Genomic DNA, 24351 nt, shown 5'->3' with positions numbered 1-24351 from the left:
ATATTTCCTTGTTCATAAAGATAGCGGTTCTGATATTTCCATGTTTATACAGATAGCGGTGAAGATGTATGCATGTTTACACAGATAGCGGTGTAGATATTTCCATGTTCATCCAGATGGCTGTGTAGATATATCCATGTTCATACAGATAGCGGTGTAGCTATTTCCATGTTCATACAGATAGCGGTGTAGATATTTCCATGTTCATTCAGATAGCGGTTCTGATATTTCCATGTTTATACAGGCAGCGTTGTAGATATTTCCATGTTTATACAGATAGCGGTTTAGATATTTCCTTCTTAATACAGATGGCGGTGTAGATATTTATATGTTCATACAGATGGCGGTGCAGATATTTCCATGTTCATACAGATAGCGTTGTAGTTATTTCCATGTGTAAAGAGATAGCTTTTTAGATATTTCCATGTATATGCAGATAGCTGTGTAGATATTTCCATTTTCATGCAGATAGCGGTTTACATATTTCCATGTTCAAACAGATAGCGGTGTAGAAATTTCCATGTTCATACAGATAGCGGTGTAGATATTTCCATGTTTATACAGATAGCGGTGGAGGTGTATGCATCTTTACACAGATAGCGGTGTAGATATTCCCATGTTCATACAGATCGCGGTGTAGATTTTTCCATGTTCATCCAGATGGATGTGTAGACATATCCGTGTTCATACAGATGGCGGTGAAGATGTTTCCATGTTCATACAGATAGCGGTGTAGATATTTCCATGTTCATACAGATAGCGGTGTAGATATTTCCATGTTCATACAGATGGCTGTGCAGATTTATCCATGTTCATACAGATGGCGTTGAAGATATTTCCATGTTCATACAGATAGCGGTGTAGCTATTTCCATGTTCATACAGATAGCGGTGTAGATATTTCCATGTTCAGATAGCGGTGTAGATATTTCCATGTTCATACAGATAGCGGTGCTGATATATCCATGTTTATACAAGTAGCGGTGTAGATATTTCCATGTTTATACAGATTGCGGTGTAGATATTTCCATGTTTATACAGATAGCAGTGTAGATATTTCCAAGTTTATACAGATAGCGGTGTAGATATCTCCATCTTAATATAGATGGCGGTGTAGATATTTATATGTTCATACAGATGGCGGTGCAGATATTTCCATGTTCATACAGATGGCGGTGTAGATATTTGTATGTTTATAGAGATAGCGCTGTAGTTATTTCATGTGTAAAGAGATAGCTTTGTAGATATTTCCATGTATATGCAGATCGCTGTGTAGATATTTCCATTTTCATGCAGATAGTGGTGTAGATATTTCCATGTTCAAACAGATAGCGGTGTAGTTATTTCCATGTTCATACAGATAGCAGTGTAGATATTTCCATGTTTATATAGATAGCGGTGAAGATGTATGCATGTTTACACAGATAGCGGTGTAGATATTTCCATCTTCATACAGATAGCGGTGTAGATATTTCCATGTTCATCCAGATGGCTGTGTAGATATATCCATGTTCATACAGATGTCGGTAAAGATATTTCCATGTTCATACAGATAGCGGTGTAGATATTTCCATGTTCATACAGATAGCTGTGTAGATATTTCCATGTTCATACAGATGGCTCTGTAGATATATCCATGTTCATACAGATGGCGGTAAAGATATTTCCATGTTCATACAGATAGCGGTGCAGATATATCCATGTTCATACAGATAGCGGTGTAGATATTTCCATGTTCATACCGATAGCGGTGCTGATATTTCCATGTTTATACAGGTAGCGGTGTAGATATTTCCATGTTTATACAGATAGCGGAGTAGATATTTCCATGTTTATAGAGATAGCGGTGTAGATATTTCCATGTTCATACAGATGGCGGTGTAGATATTTCCATGTTTATAGAGAGAGCGGTGAAGTTATTTCCAAGTGTAAAGAGATAGCTGTGTAGATATTTCCATGTATATGCATATAGCTGTGTAGATATTTCCATTTTCATGGAGACAGCGGTGTAGATATTTCCATGTTCAAACAGATAGCGGTGTAGATATTTGCATGTTCATACAGATAGCGGTGTAGATATTTCCATCTTCATACAGATAGCGGTGTAGATATTTCCATGTTCATACAGGTAGCGGTGAAGATATTTCCATGTTCATATAGATAGCGGTGCTGATATTTCCATGTTTATACTGGTAGTGGTGTAGATATTTCCATGTTTATACAGATAGCGGTGTAGATATTTCCATGTTTATACAGATAGCGGTGTAGATATTTCAATGTTTATACAGATAGCAGTGGAGATATCTCTATCTTAATACAGATGGCGGTGTAGATATTTATATTTTCATACAGATGGCGGTGCAGATATTTCCATGTTCATACAGATGGCGGTGCAGATATTTCCATGTTCATACAGATAGCGGTGTAGTTATTTCCATGTGTAAAGAGATAGCTGTGTAGATATTTCCATGTATATGCAGATAGCTGTGTATATATTTCCATTTTCATGCATATAGCGGTCTAGATATTTCCATGTTCATACAGATAGCGGTGTAGATATCTCCATGTTCATACAGATAGAGGGGCTGATATTTCCATGTTCATACAGATAGCGGTGCTGATATTTCCATGTTTATACAGGTAGCGGTGTAAATACTTCCATGTTTATCCAGATAGCGGTGTAGATATTGCCATGTTTATACAGATAGCGGTGTAGATATTTCCATGTTTATACAGATATCGGTGTAGATATCTCCATCTTAATACAGATGGCCGTGTAGATGTGTATATGTTCGTACAGATGTCGGTGCAGCTATTTCCATGTTCTTTCAGATGGCGGTGAAGATATTTCCATGTTCATACAGATAGCGGTGTAGTTATTTCCATGTGTAAAGAGATAGCTGTGTAGATATTTCCATGTATGTGCAGATAGCTCTGTAGATATTTCCATTTTCATGCAGATAGCTGTGTAGATATTTCCATGTTCAAACAGATAGCGGTGTAGATATTTCCATGTTCATACAGAGAGCGGTGTAGATATTTCCATGTTTATACAGATTGCGGGGAAGATGTATGCATATTTACACAGATAGCGGTGTAGATATTTCCATGTTCATACAGATAGTGGTGTAGATATTTCCGTGTTCATCCAGATGGCTGTGTAGATATATGCATGTTCATACAAATAGCGGTGTAGATATTTCCATGTTCATACAGGTAGTGGTGTAGATTTTTCCATGTTCATACAGATAGCGGTGTAGCTATTTCCATGTTCATACAGATAGCGGTGTAGAAATTTCCATGTTCATTGAGATAGCAGTGTAGATATTTCCAGGTTTATACAGATAGCGGTGTAGATATCTCCATTTTAATATAGATGGCGGTGTAGATATTTATATGTTCATACAGATGGCGGTGCAGATATTTCCATGTTCATACAGATGGCGGTGTACCTATTTCCATGTTTATAGAGATAGCGCTGTACTTATTTCCACGTGTAAAGAGATATCTTTGTAGATATTTCCATGTATATGCAGATCGCTGTGTAGATATTTCCATTTTCATGCAGATAGCAGTGTAGATATTTCCATGTTCAAACAGATAGCGGTGTAGATATTTCCATGTTCATACAGATAGCAGTGTAGATATTTCCATGTTTATACAGACAGCGGTGAAGATGTATGCATGTTTACACAGATAGCGGTGTAGATATTTCCATGTTCATACAGATAGCGGTGTAGATAATTCCATGTTCATCCAGATGGCTGTGAAGATATTTATATGTTCATACAGATGGCGGTGCAGACATTTCCATGTTCATACAGATAGCGGTGTAGTTATTTACATGTGTAAAGAGATAGATGTGTAGATATTTCCTTGTATATGCAGATAGCTGTGTAGATATTTCCATTTTCATGCTGATAGCTGTTTAGATATTTCCATGTTCAAACAGATAGCGGTGTAGATATTTCCACGTTCATACAGATAGCCGTGTTGATATTTCAATGCTTATACAGATTGCGGTGAAGATGTATGCATGTTTACACAGATAGCAGTGTAGATATTTCCATGTTCATGCAGATAGCGGTGTAGATATTTCCATCTTCATCCAGATGGCTGTGTAGATATATCTATGTTCATGCTGATAGCGTTGTAGATATTTCCATGTTCCTACAGATAGTGGTGTAGATATTTCCATGTTCATTCAGATAGCAGTGTAGCTATTTCCATGTTCATACAGATAGCAGTGTAGATATTTCCATGTTCATAGAGATAGCGGTGTAGATATTTCCAAGTTCATACAGATAGCAGTGCTGATATTTCCATGTTTATACAGGAAGCAGTGTAGGTATTTCCATGTTTATACAGATAGCGGTGTAGGTATTTCCATGTTTATACAGATAGCGGTGTAGATATTTCCAAGTTTATACAGATAGCGGTGTAGATATCTCCATCTAAATACAGATGGCGTTGTAGATATTTATATGTTTATACAGATGGCGGTGCAGATATTTCCATGTTCATACAGATGGCAGTGTAGATATTTCCGTGTTTATAGAGATAGCGGTGTAGTTATTTCCATGTGTAAAGAGATAGCTTTGTAGATATTACCATGTATATGCAGATAGCTGTTTAGATATTTCTATTTTCATGCAGATAGCGGTTTAGATATTTCCATGTTCGTACAGATAGCGGTGTATATATTTCCATGTTCATACAGATAGCGGTGTAGATATCTCCATCTTAATACAGATGGCGGTGTAAATATTTATATGTTCATACAGATGGCGGTGCAGACATTTCCATGTTCATACAGATAGCGGTGTAGTTATTTACATGTGTAAAGAGATAGATGTGTAGATATTTCCATGTATATGCAGATAGCTGTGAAGATGTATGCATGTTTACACAGATAGCGGTGTGGATATTTCCATGTTCATCCAGAGGGCTGTGTAGATATATCCATGTTCATACAGATAGCGGTGTAGATATTTCCATGTTCATACAGATAGCGGTGTAGATATTTCCATGTTCAAACAGATAGCGGTGTAGATATTTCCATGTTCATCCAGATGGCTGTGTAGATATATCCATGTTCCTACAGATGGCGGTGAAGATATTTCCATGTTCATACAGATAGCGGTGTAGTTATTTCCATGTGTAAAGAGATAGCTGTGTAGATATTTCCATTTATATGCAGTTAGCTGTGTATGTATTTCCATTTTCATGCAGATAGCGGTATAGATATTTCCATGTTCAAACAGATGGCGGAGTAGTTATTTCCATGTTCATAGAGATAGCGGTGTAGATACTTCCATGTTCATACAGATAGAGGGGCTGATATTTCCATGTTCATACAGAGAGCGGTGCTGATATTTCCATGTTTATACAGATAGCGGTTTAGGTATTTCCATGTTTATACAGATAGCGGTGTAGATATTTCCAAGTTTATACCGATAGCGGTGTAGATATCTCCATCATAATACAGATGGCGGTGTAGATATTTATATGTTTATACAGATGGCGGTGTAGATATTTCCATGTTTATACAGATAGCGGTGAAGATGTATGCATGTTTACACAGATAGCGGTGTGGATATTTCCATGTTCATCCAGAGGGCTGTGTAGATATATCCATGTTCATCCAGAGGGCTGTGTAGATATATCCATGTTCATACAGATAGCGGTGTAGATATTTCCATGTTCATACAGATAGCGGTGTAGATATTTCCATGTTCATACAGATAGCGGTGTAGATATTTCCATGTTCATACAGATAGCGGTGTTGATATTACCATGTTTATACAGGTAGCGGTGTAGATATTTCCATGTTTATACAGATTGCGGTGTAGATATTTCCATGTTTATACAGATAGCGGTGTAGATATTTCCATGTTTATACAGATAGCGGTGTAGATATCTCCATCTTAATACAGATGGAGGTGTAGATATTTATATGTTCATACGGATGGCGGTGCAGATATTTCCATGTTCATACAGATGGCGGTGTGGATATTTCCATGTTCATACAGATAGCGGTGTAGTTATTTCCATGTGTAAAGATATAGCTGTGTAGATATTTCCATGTATATGCAGATAGCAGTGTAGATATTTCCATTTTCTTGCAGATACCGGTGTAGATATTTCCATGTTCGAACAGATAGCGGTGTAGATATTTCCATGTTCATACAGATAGCGGTGTAGATATTTCCATGTTCATACAGATAGCGGTGTAGATATTTCCATGTTTATACAGATAGCGGTGAATATGTATGCATGTTTACACAGATAGCTGTGTAGATATTTCCATGTTCATACAGATAGTGGTGTAGATATTTCCGTGTTCATCCAGATGGCTGTGTAGATATATATATGTTCATACAGATAGTGGTGTAGATATTTCCATGTTCATATAGATAGCGGTGCTGATATTTCCATGTTTATACAGGCAGCGGTGTAGAACTTTCCATGTTTATACAGATAGCGGTTTAGATATTTCCTTTTTAATACAGATGGCGGTGTATTTATATGTTCATACAGATGGCGGTGTAGATATTTCCATGTTTATACAGATAGCAGTGTAGATATCTCCATCTTAATACAGATGGAGGTGTAGATATTTATATGTTCATACAGATGGCGGTGCAGATATTTCCATGTTCATAGAAATGGTGGTGTAGTTATTTCCATGTTCATACAGATAGTGGTGTAGTTATTTCCATGTGTAAAGAGATAGCTGTGTAGATATTTAAATGTATATGCAGATAGCAGTGTAGATATTTCCATTTGCATGCAGATAGCGGTGTAGATATTTCCATGTTCATTCAGATAGCTTTGTAGATATTTCCATGTTCATACAGATAGCGGTGTAGATATTTCCATGTTCATACAGATAGCGGTGTAGACATTTCCAGGTTCATACAGATAGCGGTGCTGATATTTCCATGTTTATACAGGTAGTGGTGTAGATATTTCCATGTTTATACAGATAGCGGTGTAGATATTTCCATGTTTATACAGATAGCGGTGTAGATATTTCCATGTTTATTCAGATAGCGGTGTAGATATCTCCATCTTAATAGAGATGGCGGTGTAGATATTTATATGTTCATACAGACGGCGGTGAAGATATTTCCATGTTCATACAGATGGCGGAGTAAACATTTCCATGTTCATACAGATAGCGGTGTAGTTATTTCCATGTGTAAAGGGATAGCTGTGTAGATATTTCCATCTATATGCAGATAGCTGTGTAGATATTTCCATTTTCATGCAGATAGCGGTGTATATATTTCCATCTTCAAACAGATAGCGGTGTAGATATTTCCATGTTAATAGAGATAGCGGTGCAGATATTTCCATGTTTATACAGATAGCGGTGAAGATGTATGCATGTTTACACAGATAGCGGTGTGGATATTTCCAAGTTCATCCAGAGGGCTGTGTAGATATATCCATGTTCATACAGATAGCGGTGTAGAAATTTCCATGTTCATACAGATAGCAGTGTAGATATTTCCATGTTCATACAGATAGCGGTGCTGATATTTCCATGTATATACAGGTAGCGGTGTAGATATTTCCATGTTTATACAGATAGCGGTGTAGATATTTCCATGTTTATACAGATAGCGGTGTAGATATTTCCATGTTTATACAGATAGCGGTGTAGATATCTCCATCTTAATACAGATGGCGGTGTAGATATTTATATGTTCATACAGATGGCGGTGCAGATATTTCCATGTTCATACAGATGGCGGTGTAGATATTTCCATGTTCATACAGATAGCGGTGTAGTTATTTCCATGTGTAAAGAGATAGCTGTGTAGATATTTCCATGTATATGCAGATAGCAGTGTAGATATTTCCATTTTCATGCAGATAGTGGTGTAGATATTTCCATGTTCAAACAGATAGCGGTGTAGATATTTCTATGTTCATACAGATAGCGGTGCAGATATTTCCATGTTCATACAGATAGCAGTGTAGATATTTCCATGTTTATACAGATAGCGGTGAAGATGTATGCATGTTTACACAGATAGCGGTGTAGATATTTCCATGTTCATCCAGATGGCTGTGTAGATATATCCATGTTCATACAGATAGCGGTGTAGATATTTCCATGTTCATACAGATAGCGGTGTAGATATTTCCATGTTCATCCAGATGGCTGTGTAGATATATCCATGTTCATACAGATAGCGGTGTAGATATTTCCATGTTCATACAGATAGCGGTGTAGCTATTTCCATGTTCATACAGATAACGGTGTAGCTATTTCCATGTTCATACAGATAGCAGTGTAGATATTTCCATGTTCATACAGATAGCGGTGTAGATATCTCCATTTTCATACAGAGAGCAGTGCTGATATTTCCATCTTTATACAGGCAGCGGTGTAGATATTTCCATGTTTATACAGATAGTGGTTTAGATATTACCTTCTTAATACAGATGGCGGTGTAGATATTTATATATTCATACAGATGGCGGTGCAGATATTTCCATGTTCCTACAGATGGCGGTGTAGATATTTCCATGTTTATAGAGATAGCGGTGTAGTAATTCCCATGTGTAAAGAGATAGCTGTGTAGATATTTCCATGTATATGCAGATAGCTTTGTAGATATTTCCATTTTCAAGCAGATAGCGGTGTAGATATTTACATGTTCAAACAGATAGCGGTGTAGATATTTCCATGTTCATTCAGATAGCGGTGTAGACATTTCCAGGTTCATAGAGATAGCGGTGCTGATATTTCCATGTTTATACAGGTAGCGGTGTAGATATTTCCATGTTTATACAGATAGTGGTGTAGATATTTCCATGTTTATAGAGATAGCGGTGTAGATATTTCCATGTTTATTCAGATAGCGGTGTAGATATCTCCATCTTAATACAGATGGCGGTGTAGATATTTATATGTTCATACAGATGGCCGTGCAGATATTTCCATGTTCATACAGATGGCGGTGTAGATATGTCCATATTCATACAGATAGCGGTGTAGTTATTTCCATGTGTAAAGAGATAGCTGTGTAGATATTTCCATGTATATGCAGATAGCAGTGTATATATTTCCATTTTAATGCAGATAGCTGTGTATATATTTCCATCTTCAAACAGATAGCGGTGTAGATATTTCCATGTTCATAGAGATACCGGTGTAGATATTTCCATGTTTATATAGATAGCGGTGAAGATGTATGCATGTTTACACAGATAGCGGTGTAGATATTTCCATGTTCATACAGATAGCGGTGTAGTTATTTCCATGTTCATACAGATAGCGGTGTAGTTATTTCCATGTGTAAAGGATAGCTGTGTAGATATTTCCATGTATATGCAGATAGCAGTGTAGATATTTCCATTTTCATGCAGATAGCCGTGTAGATATTTCCATGTTCAAACAGATAGCGGTGTAGATATTTCCATGTTCATACAGATAGCGGTGCAGATATTTCCATGTTCATACAGATAGCGGTGTAGATATTTCCATGTTTATACAGATAGCGGTGAAGATGTATGCATGTTTACACAGATAGCGGTGTAGATATTTCCATGTTCATACAGATAGCGGTGTGGCTATTTCCATGTTCATACAGATAGCGGTGTAGATATTTCCATGTTTATACAGATAGGGGTGAAGATGTATGCATGTTTAAACAGATAGCGGTGTAGATATTTCCATGTTCATACAGATAGCGGTGTAGATATTTCCATGTTCATCCAGATGGCTGTGTAGATATATCCATGTTCATACAGATAGCGGTGTAGATATTTCCATGTTCATTCAGATAGTGGTGTAGATATTTCCATGTTCATACAGATAGTGGTGTAGATATTTCCATGTTCGTACAGAGAGCGTTGTAGATATTTCCATGTTCCTCCAGATGGCTGTGTAGACATATCCATGTTCATACAGATGGCGGTGTAGATATCTCCATGTTCCTACAGATAGCGGTGCTGATATTTCCATGTTTATACAGGTAGCCGTGTAGAAATTTCCATGTTTATCCAGATAGCGGTGAAGGTATTTCCATGTTTATACAGATAGCGGTGTAGATATCTCCATCTTAATACAGATGGCGGTGTATATATTTATATGTTCATTCAGATGGCGGTGTTGATATATCCATGTTCATCCAGATGGCTCTGTAGATATATCCATGTTCGTACAGATGGCGGTGAAGGTATTTCCTTGTTCATACAGATAGCGGTGTAGATATTTCCATGTTCATACAGATAGCGGTGTAGATATTTCCATGTTCATACAGATAGCGGTGTAGCTATTTCCATGTTCATACAGATAGCGGTGTAGATATTTCCATGTTCCTCCAGATGGCTGTGTAGGTATATCCATGTTCATCCATATGGCGGTGTAGATATCTCCATGTTCATACAGATAGAGGGGCTGATATTTCCATGTTCATACAGATAGCGGTGCTGATATTTCCATGTTTATACAGATAGCGGTGTAGATATTTCCATGTTTATTCAGATAGCGGTGTAGATATCTCCATCTTAATACAGATGGCAGTGTAGATATTTATATGTTCATACAGATGGCGGTGCAGATATTTCCATGTTCATACAGATAGCGGTGTAGTTATTTACACGTGTAAAGAGATAGCTGTGTAGATATTTCCATGTATATGCAGATAGCTGTGTAGATATTTCCATTTTCATGCAGATAGCTGTGTAGATATTTCCATTTTCATGCAGATAGCGGTGTACATATTTCCATCTTCAAACAGAGAGCGGTGTAGATATTTCCATGTTCATACAGAGAGCGGTGTGGGTATTTCCATGTTCATACAGATAGCGGTTTAGATATTTCCATGTTCATGCAGATAGCGGTGTAGATATTTCCATGTTCATGCAGATAGTGGTGTAGATATTTCCATGTTCATACAGATAGCGGTGCTGATATTTCCATGTTTATAAAGGTAGCGGTGTAGATATTTCCATGTTTATACAGATAGCGGTGTAGATATTTCCATGTTTATACAGGTAGCGGTGTAGATATTTCCATGTTTATACAGATAGCCGTGTAGATATTTCCATGTTCATACCGATAGCGGTGCAGATATTTCCATGTTTATACAGATAGTGGTGAAGATGTATGCATGTTTACACAGATAGCGGTGTAGATATTTCCATGTTCATCCAGATGGCTGTGTAGATATATCCAAGTTCATACAGATAGCGGTGTAGATATTTCCATGTTCATACAGATAGCGTTGTAGATATTTCCATGTTCATCCAGATGGCTGTGTAGATATATCCATGTTCATACAGATAGCGGTGTAGATATTTCCATGTTTATACACGTAGCGGTGTAGATATTTCCATGTTTATACAGATAGCGGTGTAGATATTTCCATGTTTATACAGATAGCGGTGTAGATATTTCCATGTTTATTCAGATAGCGGTGTAGATATCTCCATCTTAATAGACATGGCGGTGTAGATATTTATAGGTTCATACAGATGGCGGTGCAGATATTTCCATGTTCATACAGATGGCGGTGAAGATATTTCCATGTTCATACAGATAGCGGTGTAGTTATTTCCATGTGTAAAGAGATAGCTGTGTAGATGTTTCCATCTATATGCAGATAGCTGTGTAGATATTTCCATTTTCATGCAGATAGCGGTGTATATATTTACATCTTCAAACAGATAGCGGTGTAGATATTTCCATGTTCATAGAGATAGCGGTGTAGATATTTCCATGATTATACAGATAGCGGTGAAGATGTATGCATGTTTACACAGATAGCGGTGTGGATATTTCCATGTTCATCCAGAGGGCTGTGTAGATATATACATGTTCATACATATAGCGGTGTAGATATTTCCTTGTTCATACAGATGGCGGTGTAGATATTTCCATGTTCATACAGATAGCGGTGTAGATATTTCCATGTTCATACAGATAGCGGTGCTGATATTTCCATGTTTATACAGGTAGCGGTGTAGATATTTCCATGTTTATACAGAAAGCGGTGTAGATATCTCCATCTTAATACAGACGGCGGTGTAGATATTTATATGTTCATACAGATGGCGGTGCAGATATTTCCAAGTTCATACGGATGGCGGTGTAGATATTTCCATGTTCATACAGATAGCGGTGTAGTTATTTCCATGGGTAAAGAGATAGCTGTGTAGATATTTAAATGTATATGCAGATAGCAGTGTAGATATTTCCATTTTCATGCAGATAGCGGTGTAGATATTTCCATCTTCAAACAGATAGCGGTGTAGATATTTCCATGTTCATACAGATAGCGGTGCAGATATTTCCATGTTCATACAGATAGCAGTGTAGATATTTCCATGTTTATACAGATAGCGTTGATGATGTATGCATGTTTACACAGATAGCGGTGTAGATATTTCCATGTTCATCCAGATGGCTGTGTAGATATATCCATGTTCACACAGATAGCGGTGAAGATGTATGCATGTTTACACAGATAGCGGTGTAGATATTTCCATGTTCATCCAGATGGCTGTGTAGATATATCCATGTTCATACAGATAGCGGTGTAGCTATTTCCATTTTCATACACATAACGGTGTAGCTATTTCCATGTTCATACAGATAGCAGTGTAGATATTTCCATGTTCATACAGATAGCGGTGCAGATATTTCCATTTTCATACAGAGAGTGTTGCTGATATGTCCACGTTTATACAGATAGCGGTTTAGATATTTCCTTCTTAATACAGATGGCGGTGTAGATATTTATATGTTCAAACAGATGGCGGTGCAGATATTTCCATGTTCATTCAGATGGTGGTGTAGATATTTCCATGTTTATAGATATAGCGGTGTAGTTATTTCCATGTGTAAAGAGATAGCTGTGTAGATATTTCCATGTATATGCAGATAGCTGTGTAGATATTTCCATTTTCTTGCAGATAGCGGTGTAGATATTTACATGTTCATACAGATAGCGTTGTAGATATTTCCATGTTCATTCAGATAGCTTTGTGGATATTTCCATGTTCATACAGATAGCGGTGTAGATATTTCCATGTTCATACAGATAGCGGTGTAGATATTTCCAGGTTCATACAGATAGCGGTCCTGATATTTCCATGTTTATACAGGTAGCGGTGTAGATATTTCCATGTTTATACAGATAGCGGTGTAGATATTTCCATGTTTATACAGACAGCGGTGTAGATATTTCCATGTTCATACAGATAGCGGTGTAGTTATTTCCATGTGTAAAGAGATAGCTGTGTAGATATTTCCATCTATATGCAGATAGCTGTGTAGATATTTCCATTTTCATGCAGATAGCGGTGTATATATTTCCATCTTCAAACAGATAGCGGTGTAGATATTTCCATGATCATAGAGATAGTGGTGTAGGTATTTCCATGTTTATACAGATAGCGGTGAAGATGTATGCATGTTTACACAGATAGCGGTGTGGATATTTCCATGTTCATCCAGAGGGCTATGTAGATATATACATGTTCATACAGATAGCGGTGTAGATATTTCCATGTTCATAGAGATAGCAGTGTAGATATTTCCATGTTCATACAGATAGCGGTGCTGATATTTCCATGTTTATACAGGTAGCGGTGTAGATATTTCCATGTTTATACAGATAGCGGTGTAGATATTTCCATGTTTATACAGATAGCGGTGTAGATATTTCCATGTTTATGCAGATAGCTGTGTAGATATCTCCATCTTAATACAGATGGCGGTGTAGATATTTATATGTTCATACAGATGGCGGTGCAGATATTTCCATGTTCATACGGATGGCGGTGTAGATATTTCCATGTTCATACAGATAGCGGTGTAGTTATTACCATGTGTAAAGAGATAGCTGTGTAGATATTTCCATGTATATGCAGATAGCAGTGTAGATATTTCCATTTTCATGCAGATAGCGGTGTAGATATTTCCATGTTCAAACAGATAGCGGTGTAGATATTTCCATGTTCATACAGATAGCGGTGCAGATATTTCCATGTTCATACAGATAGCAGTGTAGATATTTCCATGTTTACACAGATAGCGGTGTAGATATTTCCATGTTCATACAGATGTCTGTGTAGATATATCCATGTTCATACAGATAGCGGTGTAGATATTTCCATGTTCATACAGATAGCGGTGTAGATATTTCCATGTTCATCCAGATGGCTGTGTAGATATATCAATGTTCATACAGATAGCCGTGTAGATATTTCCATGTTCATACAGATAGCGGTGTAGCTATTTCCATGTTCATACAGATAACGGTGTAGCTATTTCCATGTTCATACAGATAGCAGTGTAGATATTTCCATGTTCATGCAGATAGCGGTGTAGATATCTCCATTTTCATACAGGTGGCGGTGTCGATATTTCCATGTTTATACAGAAAGCGGTTTAGATATTTCCTTCTTAATACAGATGGCGGTGTAGATATTTATATGTTCATACAGATGGCGGTGTAGATATTTCCATGTTTATAGAGATAGCGGTGTATTTATTTCCATGTGTTAAGAGATAGCTGTGTAGATATTTCCATGTATATGAAGATAGCTTTGTAGATATTTCCATTTTCATGCAGATAGCGGTGTAGATATTTACATGTTCAAACAGATAGCGGTGTAGATATTTCCATGTTCATTCAGATAGCGGTGTAGACATTTCCAGGTTCATAGAGATAGCGGTGCTGATATTTCCATGTTTATACAGGTAGCGGTGTAGATATTTCCATGTTTATCCAGATAGTGGTGTAGATATTTCCATGTTTATTCAGATAGCGGTGTAGATATTTCCATGTTTATTCAGATAGTGGTGTAGATATCTCCATCTTAACACAGATGGCGGTGTAGATATTTATAAGTTCATACAGATGGCGGTGCAGATATTTCCATGTTCATACAGATGGCGGTGTAGATATGTCTATGTTCATACAGATAGCGGTGTAGTTATTTCCATGTGTAAAGAGATTGCTGTGTAGATATTTCCATCTATATTCAGATAGCTGTGTAGATATTTCCATTTTCATGCAGATAGCGATGTATATATTTCCATCTTCAAACAGATAGCGGTTTAGATATTTCCATGTTCATACAGATAGCGGTGTAGATATTTCCATGTTTATACAGATAGCGGTGAAGATGTATGCATGTTTACACAGATAGCGGTGTGGATATTTCTATGTTCATCCAGAGGGCTGTGTAGATATATCCATGTTCATACAGATAGCGGTGTAGATATTTCCATGTTCTTACAGATAGCGGCGTAGATATTTCCATGTTCATTCTGATAGCGGTGTAGATATTTCCATGTTTATACAGGTAGCGCTGAAGATGTATGCATGTTTACACAGATAGCGGTGTAGATATTTCCATGTTCATACAGATAGCGGTGTAGATATTTCCATGTTCATACAGATAGCGGTGCTGATATTTCCATGTTTATACAGGTAGCGGTGTAGATATTTCCATGTTTATACAGATAGCGGTGTAGATATTTCCATGTTTATACAGATAGCGGTGTTGATATTTCCATGTTTATACAGATAGCGGTGCTGATATTTCCATGTTCCTACAGATAGCGGTGTAGATATTTCAATGTGTAAAGAGATAGCTGTGTAGATATTTCCATCTATATGCATATAGCTGTGTAGATATTTCCATTTCCATGCAGATAGCTGTGTATATATTTCAATCTTCAAACAGACAGCGTGGTAGATATTTCCATGTTCATACAGATAGCGGGGTAGATATTTCCATGTTTATACAGATAGCGCTGAAGATGTATGCATGTTTACACAGATAGCGGTGTAGATATTTCCATGTTCATACAGATAGCGGTGTAGATATTTCCATGTTCATACAGATAGCGGTGCTGATATTTCCATGTTTATACAGGTAGCGGTGTAGATATTTCCATGTTTATACAGATAGCGGTGTAGATATTTCCATTTTCATGTAGATAGCGGTGTAGATATCTCCATCTTAATATAGATGGCGGAGTAGATATTTATATGTTCATACAGATGGCATTGCAGATATTTCCATGTTCATACAGATGGCGGTGTAGATATTTGTATGTTTACAGATATAGCGCTGTAGTTTTTTCCATGTGTAAAGAGATAGCTTTGTAGATATTTCCATGTATATGCAGATAGCTGTGTAGATATGTCCATTTTCATGCAGATAGCGGTGTATTTATTTCCATGTTCAAACAGATAGCGGTGTAGATATTTCCATTTTCATACAGATAGCAGTGTAGATATTTCCATGTTTATACAGATAGCGGTGAAGGTGTATGCATGTTTACACAGATAGCGGTGTAGATATTTCCATGTTCATCCACATGGCTGTGTAGATATATCCATGTTCATACAGATGGCGGTGAAGATATTTCCATGTTCATACAGATGGCGGTGTAGTTATTTCCATGTGTAAAGAGATAGCTGTGGATATTTCCATGTATATGCAGATAGCTGTGTAGATATTTCCATTTTCATGCAGATAGCGGTGTTGATATTTCCATGTTCAAACAGATTGCGGTGTAGATATTTCCATGTTCATACAGATAGCGGTGTAGATATTTCCATGTTTATACAGATAGCGGTGAAGATGTATGCATGTTTACACAGATAGCGGTGTAGATATTCCCATGTTCATACAGATCACGGTGTAGATTTTTCCATGTTCATCCAGATGGATGTGTAGACATATCCATGTTCATACAGATGGCGGTGAAGATATTTCCATGTTCATACAGATAGCGGTGTAGATATTTCCATGTTCATACAGATAGCGGTGTAGATATTTCCATGTTCATACAGATGGCTGTGAAGATATATCCATGTTCATACAGATGGCGTTGAAGATATTTCCATGTTCATACAGATAGCGGTGTAGCTATTTCCATGTTCATACAGATAGCGGTGTAGATATTTCCATGTTCATACCGATAGCGGTGCTGATATTTCCATGTGTATACTGGTAGCGGTGTAGATATTTCCATGTTTATACTGATAGCGGTGTAGATATTTCCATGTTTATACAGATAGCGGTGTAAATATTTCCATGTTTATACAGATAGCGGTGTAGATATCTCCTTCTTAATGCAGATGGCGGTGTAGATATTTATATGTTCATACAGATGGCGGTGCAGATATTTCCATGTTCATAGAGATGGCGGTGTAGATATTTCCATGTTTATAGAGATAGCGGTGTAGTTATTTCCATGTGTAAAGAGATAGCTGCGTGGATATTTACATGTATATGCAGATAGCTGTGTAGATATTTCCATTTTCATGCAGATAGCGGTGTAGATATTTCCATGTTCAGATAGCGGTGTAGATATTTCCATGTTCATGCAGATAGCGGTGCTGATATTTCCATGTTTATACAGGTAGTGGTGTAGATATTTCCATGTTTATACAGATTGCGGTGTAGATGTTTCCATGTTTATACAGATAGCGGTGTAGATATTTCCAAGTTTATACAGATAGCGGTGTAGATATCTCCATCTTAATATAGATGGCGGTGTAGATATTTATATGTTCATACAGATGGCGGTGCAGATATTTCCATGTTCAAACAGATGGCTGTGTAGATATATATATGTTCATACAGATGGCGTTGAAGATATTTCCATGTTCATACAGATAGCGGTGTAGATATTTCCATGTTCATACAGATAGCAGTGTAGATATTTCCATGTTCATACCGATAGCGGTGCTGATATTTCCATGTTTGTACAGGTAGCGGTGTAGATATTTCCATGTTTATACAGATTGCGGTGTAGATATCTCCTTCTTAATACAGATGGCGGAGTAGATATTTATATGTTCATACAGATGTCGGTGCAGATATTTCCATGTTCATACAGATGGCGGTGTAGATATTTCCATGTTTATAGAGATAGCGGTGTAGTTATTTCCATGTGTAAAGAGATAGCTGTGTAGATATTTCCATGTATATGCAGATAGCTGTGTAGATATTTCCATTTTCATGCAGACAGCGGTGTATATATTTCCATGTTCAAACAGATAGCGGTGTAGATATTTCCATGTTCATACAGATAGCGGTGTATGTATTTACATGTTCATACAGATAGCGGTGTAGATATTTCCATGTTCATATAGATAGCGGTGCTGATATTTCCATGTTTATACAGGTAGTGTTGTAGATATATCCATGTATATACAGATAGCGGTGTAGATATTTCCATGTTTATACAGATAGCGGTGTAGATATTTCCATGTTTATACAGATAGCAGTGTAGATATCTCTATCTTAATACAGATGGCGGTGTAGATATTTATATTTTCATACAGATGGTGTTGCAGATATTTCCATGTTCATACAGATGGCGGTGTAGATATTTCCATGTTCATACAGATAACGGTATAGTTATTTCCATGTTTAAAGAGATAGCTGTGTAGATATTTAAATGTATATGCAGATAGCAGTGTAGATATTTCCATTTTCATGTAGATAGCGGTGTAGATATCTCCATCTTAATATAGATGGCGGTGTGTATATTTATATGTTCATACAGATGGCATTGCAGATATTTCCATGTTCATACAGATGGCGGTGTAGATATTTGTATGTTTATAGATATAGCGCTGTAGTTATTTCCATGTGTAAGAAGATAGCTTTGTAGATATTTCCATGTATATGCAGAACGCTGTGTAGATATTTCCATTTTCATGCAGATAGCGGTGTAGATATTTCCATGTTCAAACAGATAGCGGTGTAGATATTTCCATTTTCATACAGATAGCAGTGTAGATATTTCCATGTTTATACAGATAGCGGTGAAGATGTATGCATGTTTACACAGACAGCGGTGTAGATATTTCCATCTTCATACAGATAGCGGTGTAGATATTTCCATGTTCATCCAGATGGCTGTGTAGATATATCCATGTTCTTACAGATGGCGGTGAAGATATTTCCATGTTCATACAGATAGCGATGTAGTTATTTCCATGTGTAAAGAGATAGCTGTGTAGAAATTTCCATGTATATGCAGATAGCTGTGTAGATATTTCCATTTTCATGCAGATAGCGGTTTAGATATTTCCATGTTCAAACAGATAGCGGTGTAGATATTTCCATGTTCATACAGATAGCGGTGTAGATATTTCCATGTTTATACAGATAGCGGTGAAGGTGTATGCATGTTTACACAGATAGCGGTGTAGATATTCCCATGTTCATACAGATCGCGGTGTAGATTTTTCCATGTTCATCCATATGGATGTGTAGACATATCCATGTTCATACAGATGGCTGTGTAGATATATCCATGTTCATACGGATAGCGGTGTAGATATTTCCATGTTCATACAGATAGCAGTGTAGATATTTCCATGTTTATACAGATAGCAGTGGAGATATCCCTATCTTAATACAGATGGCGGTGTAGATACTTATATTTTCATACAGATGGCGGTGCAGATATTTCCATGTTCATACAGATGGCGGTGTAGATATTTCCATGTTCATACAGGTAACGGTGTAGTTATTTCCATGTGTAAAGAGATAGCAGTGTACATATTTAAATGTATATGCAGATAGCGGTGTAGATATTTCCATGTTCATCCAGATGGCTGTGTAGATATATCCATGTTCATACAGATAGCGGTGTAGCTATTTCCATGTTCATACAGATAGCGGTGTAGATATTTCCATGTTCATTCAGATAGCGGTTCTGATATTTCCATGTTTATACAGGCAGCGTTGTAGATATTTCCATGTTTATACAGATAGCGGTTTAGATATTTCCTTCTTAATACAGATGGCGGCGTAGATATTTATATGTTCATACAGATGGCGGTGCAGATATTTCCATGTTCATACAGATAGCGTTGTAGTTATTTCCATGTGTAAAGAGATAGCTTTTTAGATATTTCCATGTATATGCAGATAGCTGTGTAGATATTTCCATTTTCATGCAGATAGCGGTTTAGATATTTCCATGTTCAAACAGATAGCGGTGTAGATATTTCCATGTTCATACAGATAGCGGTGTAGATATTTCCATGTTTATACAGATAGCGGTGGAGATGTATGCATCTTTACACAGATAGCGGTGTAGATATTCCCATGTTCATACAGATCGCGGTGTAGATTTTTCCATGTTCATCCAGATGGATGTGTAGACATATCCGTGTTCATACAGATGGCGGTGAAGATGTTTCCACGTTCATACAGATAGCGGTGTAGATATTTCCATGTTCATACAGATAGCGGTGTAGATATTTCCATGTTCATACAGATGGCTGTGCAGATTTATCCATGTTCATACAGATGGCGTTGAAGATATTTCCATGTTCATACAGATAGCGGTGTAGCTATTTCCATGTTCATACAGATAGCGGTGTAGATATTTCCATGTTCAGATAGCAGTGTAGATATTTCCATGTTCATACAGATAGCGGTGCTGATATATCCATGTTTATACACGTAGCGGTGTAGATATTTCCATGTTCATACAGGTAGCGGTGAAGATATTTCCATGTTCATATAGATAGCGGTGCTGATATTTCCATGTTTATACTGGTAGTGGTGTAGATATTTCCATGTTTATACAGATAGCGGTGTAGATATTTCCATGTTTATACAGATAGCGGTGTAGATATTTCAATGTTTATACAGATAGCAGTGGAGATATCTCTATCTTAATACAGATGGCGGTGTAGATATTTATATTTTCATACAGATGGCGGTGCAGATATTTCCATGTTCATACAGATGGCGGTGCAGATATTTCCATGTTCATACATGTAACGGTGTAGTTATTTCCACGTGTAAAGCGATAGCAGTGTACATATTTAAATGTTTATGCAGATAGCAGTGTAGATATTTCCATTTTCATGCAGATAGTGGTGTAGATATTTCCATGTTCAAACAGATAGCGGTGTAGATATTTCCATGTTCATACAGATAGCGGTGTAGATATTTCCATGTTCATCCAGATGGCTGTGTAGATATATCCATGTTCCTACAGATGGCGGTGAAGGTATTTCCATGTTCATACAGATAGCGGTGTAGTTATTTCCATGTGTAAAGAGATAGCTGTGTAGATATTTCCATGTATATGCAGATAGCTGTGTATATATTTCCATTTTCATGCATATAGCGGTTTAGATATTTCCATGTTCAAACAGATAGCGGGGTAGATATTTCCATGTTCATAGAGATAGCGGTGTAGATACTTCCATGTTCATACAGATAGAGGGGCTGATATTTCCATGTTCATTCAGATAGCGGTGCTGATATCTCCATGTTTATACAGAGAGCGGTGTAGATATTTCCATGTTTATTCAGATAGCGGTGTAGATATTTCCATGTTTATACAGATAGCGGTGTAGATATCTCCATCTTAATACAGATGGCGGTGTAGATATTTATATGTTCATACAGATGGCGGTGCAGACATTTCCATGTTCATACAGATAGCGGTGTAGTTATTTACATGTGTAAAGAGATAGATGTGTAGATATTTCCATGTATATGCAGATAGCTGTGTAGATATTTCCATTATCATGCTGATAGCGGTTTAGATATTTCCATATTCAAACAGATAGCGGTGTAGATATTTCCACGTTCATACAGATAGTGGAGTTGATATTTCCATGCTTATACAGATTGCGGTGAAGATGTATGCATGTTTACACAGATAGTGGTGTAGATATTTCCAAGTTCATGCAGATAGCGGTGTAGATATTTCCATGTTCATCCTGATGGCTGTGTAGACACATCCATGTTCATGCTGACAGCGGTGTAGATATTTCCATGTTCCTACAGATAGTGGTGTAGATATTTCCATGTTCATACTGATAGCAGTGTAGCTATTTCCATGTTCATACAGATAGCGGTGTAGATATTTCCATGTTCATAGAGATAGCTGTGTAGATATTTCCATGTTCATACAGATAGCGGTGCTGATATTTCCATGTTTATACAGGTAGCGGTGTAGGTATTTCCATGTTTATACAGATAGCGGTGTAGGTATTTCCATGTTTATACAGATAGCGGTGTAGATATTTCCAAGTTTATACAGATAGCGGTGTAGATATTTCCTTCTTAATACAGATGGCGGTGTAGATATTTATATGTTCATACAGATGGTGGTGCAGATATTTCCATGTTCATACAGATGGCGGTGTAGATATTTCCATGTTTATAGATTTAGCGGTGTAGTTATTTCCATGTGTAAAGAGATAGCTGTGTAGATGTTTCCATGTATATGCAGATAGCTTTGTAGATATTTCCATTTTCATGCAGATAGCGGTGTAGATATTTCCATGTTCAAACAGATAGCGGTGTAGATATTTCCATGTTCATACAGATAGCAGTGTAGATATTTCCATGTTTACAGAGATAGCGGTGAAGATGTATGCATGTTTACACAGATAGCGGTGTAGATATTTCCATGTTCAAACAGAGAGCGGTGTAGATATTTCCATGTTCATCCAGATGGCTGTGTAGATATATCCATGTTCCTACAGATGGCGGTGAAGATATTTCCATGTTCATACAGATAGCGGTGTAGTTATTTCCATGTGTAAAGGGATAGCTGTGTAGATATTTCCATGTATATGTAGATAGCTGTGTATGTATTTCCATTTTCATGCAGATAGCGGTATAGATATTTCCATGTTCAAACAGATAGCGGTGTAGATATTTCCATGTTCATTCAGATAGCGGTGTAGATATTTCCATGTTCATATAGATGGAGGGGCTGATATTTCCATGTTCATACAGAGAGCGGTGCTAATATTTCCATGTTTATTCAGATAGCGGTGTAGGTATTTCCATGTTTGTACAGATAGCGGTGTAGATATTTCCAAGTTTATACAGATAGCGGTGTAGATATCTCCATCATAATACAGATGGCGTTGTAGATATTTATATGTTTATACAGATGGCGGTGCAGATATTTCCTTGTTCATACCGATGGCGGTGTAGATATTTCCATGTTTATAGAGATAGCGGTGTAGTTATTTCCATGTGTAAAGAGATAGCTTTGTACATATTTCCATGTATATGCAGATAGCTGTGTAGATATTTCTATTTTCATGCAGATAGCGGTTTAGATATTTCCATGTTCGTACAGATAGCGGTGTAGATATTTCCATGTCTATTCAGATAGCGGTGTAGATATCTCCATCTTAATACAGATGGCGGTGTAGATATTTATATGTTCATACAGATGGCGGTGCAGATATTTCCATGTTCATACAGATAGTGGTGTAGTTATTTCCATGTGTAAAGAGATAGCTGTGTAGATATTTCCATGTATATGCAGATAGCTGTGTAGATATTTCCATTTTCATGCAGATAGCGGTGTATGTAATTCCATCTTCAAACAGATAGCGGTGTAGATATTTCCATGTTCATACAGATAGCTCTGTAGGTATTTCCATGTTCATCCCGATGGCTCTGTAGATATATCCATGTTCATACTGATGGCGGTGAAGATATTTCCATGTTCATACAGATAGCGGTGTAGATATTTCCGTGTTCATACAGATAGCGGTGTAGATATTTCCATGTTCATACAGATAGCGGTGTAGCTATTTCCATGTTCATACAGATAGCGGTGAAGATATTTCCATGTTCATCCAGATGGCTGTGTAGATATATCCATGTTCATACAGATGGCGGTGAAGCTATTTCCATGTTCATACAGATAGCGGTGTAGATATCTCCATGTTCATACAGATAGAAGGGCTGATATTTCCATGTTCAAACAGATACCGGAGCTGATATTTCCTTGTTTATACAGGTAGCGGTGTAGATATATTCATGTTTATACAGATAGCTTTGTAGATATTTCCATGTTTATAGAGATAGTGGTGTTGATATTTCCATGCTTATACAGATTGCGGTGAAGATATCTCCATCTTAATACAGATGGCCGTCTAGATATGTATATGTTCATACTGATGTCGGTGCAGATATTTCCATGTTCATACAGATGGCGGTGTAGATATTTCCATGTTTATAGATATAGCGGTGTAGTTATTTCCATGTGTAAAGAGATAGCTGTGTAGATATTTCCATGTATATGCAGATAGTGTACATATTTCCATTTTCATGCAGATAGCGGTGTAGATATTTCCATGTTCAAACAGATAGCGGTGTAGATATTTCCATGTTTATACAGATAGCGGTGAAGATGTATGCATGTTTACACAGATAGCGGTGTAGATATTTCCATGTTCATACAGATAGCGGTGCTGATATTTCCATGTTTATATGGGTAGCGGTGTAGATATTTCCATGTTTATACAGATAGCGGTGTAGATATTTCCAGGTTTATACAGAT

This window comes from Gorilla gorilla, chromosome 2, assembly GCF_029281585.2.
Source record: "Gorilla gorilla gorilla isolate KB3781 chromosome 2, NHGRI_mGorGor1-v2.1_pri, whole genome shotgun sequence".
NCBI classification, from domain to species: Eukaryota; Metazoa; Chordata; class Mammalia; order Primates; family Hominidae; genus Gorilla; species Gorilla gorilla.
This window is presented reverse-complemented; position numbering follows the sequence as displayed.